Raw genomic sequence first — 6,189 nt, forward strand, 5'->3', positions numbered from 1 at the left:
TAGTTGTCAATTCGTTTCAAATTTTGGTTCAATTTAGTCAATTTATTAAATTTGACTTTAATTGAAATCAACATGTCCATAATTGCACTTCAATTGGTCAATTGATTTTCAACATGGTTAAAATTTAAAGAAAATTGACTAAAATTCTAACCTATGACTATTTATTAGATAACCTAATTTCTAACCTTTCCTCAAACTTTTTTTAAAATTTTTGGGCCAACTAACAGCCCACTCCAATACACCAGCAGCCCAGTATCCAAAGAACAATAACAACAGTGGCCCAGACTGCTCCAGCCTAAATCCACCGCCCCAAACCCAACGCAGTTCCCTTTCTCCCTTTCCCTTTTAACCCTTTTCTTCATCGACAAAATAATAGCAACAACAATTTGCGTATAACAGTTACAGAATCGACGTACAACACCAATGCACACTGAAACAACATCTCATCAACAACGTTCAGATTCCATACAATTCTAGCTCAAACCTTATCCCAATTTTAAAATTCAAATTTTAACTCGTTTCCCTTTGATTCCCCCCCTCTCCCCCACCCCCAAAAAAAAAACCAAAATTCTCTATAAATATCCACCTATGTAGAGAGAAAAGAGGGAGGATTCTTTGGGGGTAAATGGAGATTCGAGAAGACGATTCCTCTAATCCCACGTAACCAAAGAATTCAAGAAGAAACAATATCCAAAAAAAATTAATTCAGACGAAATTTGAAATTCCGGCGAGTTAAAATTGAAACTCTGGTGGAAACAACTTAAATTTTGGTGGAATTTCAATCGCTTAAAGATCGTTTTTCCAAGTTCTTGCCCCAAAATAGGTGAAAGTTTCATTCTTTTTTGCATTTTCTTTTTGTGTTTGGTGTTATAGTGGAGTTTCGAACTGTTTTGTTACTGGAATTGGTTGATTTTGTATGAGTTTATTTGATCAATTCTTAGTATGATTTCAATATTTAAAAATTGAAATAGGCTTTTGCTAGGGCTGTTTATGTTTTCTTCTAGCGTTAAAGTTGAGAAATTTTTAAATGTCTCATCTAATTTCTTGACTGATTTTAATGTGTAAAAAAAAATTGTATTTTCTTCTTAATATTCCTATGTTGTGATCAGTGGTTACAAGATGAATTCAGGATATTGTTTTAATTTATAATTTTGGACAGATTCGTGACCTAGGATTGGTTATGTTTAAATTTGATGTGGTAAATGGACTGAGAATTTTCACTGCTTCACTTTCTCTCTGTTGGTACCTATATGTGCGTTAATATTTCACCATTGAAACGCAAGGGAAATAGTTATAAAAAGCTTCCTAGGACATTAATAAAAATGGACTCACATTGATATACTTCTTAATTGGACCCTACCCTTTTTTGAAATTGTAATCAAAGTTAAAGGTCACCTTGTTTGCCTATAGGAACATCATATCTATAGGTTATGTTCATGTTTCACTGTTGTACTATGTGTAAAATTCTGAAACTTGCCTAAATTTATTGGTTTGGTACGGTGCTAATCATTTTCTTATTTTCTATGCATGAACGCCCTCATCGAGTCCATCAGACTCCCATCTCTAGCATTCCGTTGAGTTAACGCCAATCTCCATCGGTTGAGCCTCATTAAAATCAAAAAAGTGGATTGATATGCGCAGGACAGTCAAGTTTACCAAGCTGCTATATGCGTATATACAGTGGGAATAGCTGTAGCTGTACACTAACATATGCGTACATGGAAAATGAAAGCAAACACGCTTATTTATACATTGATGTACAACATATATACAATGGTGTATCAAAACACGCAGGAAATAAAGTTGTGATATACAGATGATATATCATATATTAAATGGACCTAAAGTCCATAAAAAATGCAGTCCAAGGTTGGACAAGATCAAAATTGGGTCAAAGCCCAATCCAAACTCTTCTTTAATTATTTATTTCGTTTGTAATCTATTTGTGATATCTACGATTCTAACTTTAACTAATTTAAATTAATCTAGATAAATTCCCTTAAGATGTTGCCATTTCTTTTTTTTAATCTTCGTTTCTTTCTTTTCTTTACTTATTTGAATTTTCATATTTAACTTATCTTGTTTAAAAATAATAATAATAATAAAGTAAATATGGATGTTATGCTAATCTTCTTGAAAATATGTCATCTTGCATTAAAACATTGTTCTTTTCGCTCATATGTCAATTAATCTCTTTTAAGCTGAAGCGGATCTTTCTCAAACATAAAAAGCAATAGGTTTTCTCGAATTAATTTCTTTTTCTAAGAAAAACCTAGATTTTTTAAAAAAAGAATTGCAAAGCTGTTATTTAAAATAAAGTCGGGTAAAGAATATTGTTCCAAGACTGCCAGTCAAAAGTACTGAGGCTTGGCGCGATAATGGCACGATGCGTCAAGTATCACGTTGATGCCATCGACGTGCCGTGTTGACCAGCACATCGGCACCCAGTTTTAGTCATTAAAATAGTCGCGACCCTAGGGTTATTTCAATCTTTTTACCACCCTTATATAAACCCATAAATATGAGATTCAACCATTGTTTACCCACATATACTAGTTTTCTCTTAATTTTCCTCAAGAACAAGTTTAGGGTTTTCAATTAAAGATCCAAATTCAAGAAATTCCACTGTCAACCTTTGTAAAATCAAGAACTAAGGTATGTTGGATGTTAATTTTTGGGTTCCTTCCACTCAAGAAGTTCAAGAAACCTTTCCAAATTATAAAGATTAAATATTTATGATTTTCATGATTTATGAGAGTTGAAGTTTATGTTTATGTGATTGTTGAGTTATGATTCATGTTCTAGATTACAAGTTCCAAGCTTTGATTCTAGTATGAGATGAATTTTATGATATTCATGATAAACCCCTTTATGTTGCAAGTTTATTGATATAGCCATGATAATGTAGATGTTGTAATTATTGTATAACCAAATCATGATCCCCATATGTTTGATAAAATGTTCATTTGAATGAGATAGTGTTATTTTAGCATTTTAGCATAAAATCTCCAATCATGTATAAGTTAATGCATGCCAAGTGTTTGTTGAAAGGCCTTAGTGAATGAATTATGATATGTTGCATGCATTCCTATTCATGTGCCGTCCTTATTGAATGAATTACTAGACATTAGTATGCATCCCTATACATTCACATGTTTAAGACTTCCAAGTGCTTGAAGAGATGTCTCATTGATTGTATTGTGAATAATAGTCCATTTTCTTATTATTCAAGAGTTGGCATGTCTTGTATCATTTATGATATCGAGTCCTAGGGGTATTTATTACCCGATAATTTAGCTATGTGCCTAGAGTCAGTGTCATTTATAGTACTCCCAGTCATGTCACGATCAGTAGTATTCTCAGCCAGTTATAGAATTTAATAGAACTCAGTCAGTTACATGACTTAGGAAAATTCAGTAAGCTCAGTATCATTCCAAGTCCAGTTCAGTATTCAGTTCAGACCTCAGTAATATTCAAGTATTCAATTCAGAATGCAATAGCATTCAGTCAGTTAATAGAATTCAGCAGTATTTTGTCAGTCAACAGAACTCAATAATCTTATTTCAGCTCAGTTAAATAGTATGATCAGTAACAGATTCAGTTCAATCCAGTTCAGTTTAAGAATCAGTTCAGAGTCTATTCAGTTAGGAATGGGATTCAGCATCGAGCGAGAGCAGGGATGATGGTTTCTCATTAGTTAGGTAGAGTTGTTAGTAGCAGTCCCTGTACTCCAAAACTTTGTAGCCAGCGCAGGATGAGGAATCACCCATTAGACTAAGGCTTGGCTACCTCCCAAGAGTTACCCATTAGATTAGGCTTGACTTTCTGTTTAGAGTTACCCATTAGACAGTCTTGACCATAGTAGTTGTCTTTACCTGTGGCACGGTATTGACACCCTTCTAGCTGGGGTTACAAGTTGGAACCCACTAGTTTAGATTCGGGGCATGTCGATTAGATGACTACTTCTCACAGTCTCAGTTTCAAATTCAGTTTTCAGAACAGAACTCAGTTCAGTATTACAGAAATCAAGACTGTCAGATACAGTCACTCAGCTTATTAATCCTATTTTTACAACTTATATAACTGGTTTTATCTCATCGTATAATATCTCTGCTGGTTCAGTATAACACTTTATATAAAATAGATTTCCTTTGGTTACTCTTTTATAGGTGTTGAATATTTTTTGCAATTCTTCCATAGCTGATAGTTCTTCTCCATCTTGGGTGTATATGGTATTTAATAATCCATAATCAAAACAAGTTTTTATTAAGCTTGGGTTGGTTTTGGGTAGTGCAATTAGCTTATTGTGACCTTGTAATCTTTGAGTTATATAGTTTGTGTTGGGTTCTTTGATATCTGTAGCTCTGGGGTTAAGATTTATAAAAGTTTGTACTCGGTAGATATTTTCTATGTATTTTTGGGCTGTATAGTTATAAACTTTTTTATCTTGGTTCAGACTATCTCTATATGCGGTAATTTGTGGGGGTATGTTCAAGAGGTCTTTTTGTATTTTTGGTGTAAATGGTTTTTCAAATGTCTTATTTAAGTTCATATTCTGGTATCTTTGCCCAATAACTCATTTACTTGTACCTGCAATTGTAGATTAATAAATGTTATGGGTTTTACAGAGTGTCCCAACGTCTCCTTCTAGCTCTGAAATTTTAATGTCTTTCGATCGACATAGCTCTGCACACTGCCGAGTTAGCTGATTTGTAGCTACAGACTTCAGTTTATCTTCATTAGTCTTTAGCTTTTCTATTTCATTACCCATACTGTCTACTTTCATTGAAAGCGTAGTTAGGGTTTTGAATATCTTTTCTAAAGTATCATCTTCTATTATATCATTCTGTGTAGCTTTGTCTTGATATGTAATCTGCAATAACGTTTTTGTTAGTTCTAATTACTTCAATTGTAAATTTAAAATTTAATATATTCAATACTAGTCTCCGAATCTCATTTGTTGTAACTGAATTTTGTATTTTCTTTGTTAGCCACCAACGTACCTGTGTATTATTTGTTCGTACAATAAACTTCTTATATACAATATATGGCTCAAATGCTAATAAACATTTATATAATGAGCATAATTCTTTTCTATTTATTTCCCATTTTATTTCTGTTTCATTAAACGTTCCTGAATAATATCTACAATGATGTTCTATTTTTTCATTTTTCATACCTATATTTAAGTACTCCTCCATAGCTACATTCACTAGCATCTGCTTCTACTATATATATAAACTTTCTATTTTCGTCTGAAAATTGTAAGTTTGGTAATTCTTTACAAAGTGTTTTTATTTTCTGGACTTGTTTTTTATCTTCTGTGTTATAATTATATTCTACATCCTTTTTTAATTTTTCTGTAAGCTTTAGATTTTCTGCTAATTTTGGTATATATTCCCTTATTTGGTTTACTAATCCCAAAAATGATTGTAATTTATTTGTTGTATCTAATTCTTCTTTCAAATTTATTATTTTTTGTACTATATGTTGTTGCATTTTTACTCCACTTTTATCTATTTGTATTCCTAAAAATTCTATCTGAATTTTCATAATTTCATCTTTCTTTTCACTTAAACTTATTTCCGATTTTTCTATTATATCCATAAATTATTCTAATAATTTTAAATGTTCTTCTTTGGTTTTTGTATATAATAGTATATCATCTATATATACTATACAATTAGGTAATTGTTTAAAATAACTATCCATAAAATATTGGTATCTACCTGGTGCATTTTTATATCCAAATGGTAGTACATTCCATTCATAAAATCCTTGTGGTACCGTGAATGCGGTTAATTCCTTAGATTCTTTTTCTAACTTTAAATGGTAAAATCCTGATTTACAATCAAATTTACTAAAGTAGTTATATCCTTGTATTTGTCTTATTTTTAAAATCTTGTTTGGTATTGGATAATTATATTTCATAGTTTTTGCATTTAAATTTCTATAATCAATAACCATTCTACTTTTACATCTTTTTTGTTCACTATGTTTATTTACTATAAATGCTGGACTATTGTGTTTACTATTACTTTTTTGTCTATATTGTTTTTCTAATAATTCATCTATATGCATTTTAAATTCTTTTAGATCGTCAAAATTATATGTTAATGGTTTTTGAGTTATTATGCTATTTTTATCTATTAATTCAATTTTTATAGTAGTTTTATGTTTTTCCCATAC

At 31.3% G+C, this 6,189-nt stretch overlaps 1 long non-coding RNA gene across 1 annotated transcript; it reads left to right on the forward strand.

Annotated features, from left to right (window-relative positions):
* Positions 1-317: 317 nt before the first annotated feature.
* On the forward strand, positions 318-2,003 carry LOC107860984. Its single transcript, XR_001671688.2, has 2 exons — positions 318-823; positions 1,554-2,003. It is a non-coding gene; the product is annotated as an uncharacterized LOC107860984 (long non-coding RNA).
* Positions 2,004-6,189: the final 4,186 nt, after the last annotated feature.

This window comes from Capsicum annuum, chromosome 2 (assembly GCF_002878395.1).
Source record: "Capsicum annuum cultivar UCD-10X-F1 chromosome 2, UCD10Xv1.1, whole genome shotgun sequence".
NCBI lineage: Eukaryota > Viridiplantae > Streptophyta > Magnoliopsida > Solanales > Solanaceae > Capsicum > Capsicum annuum.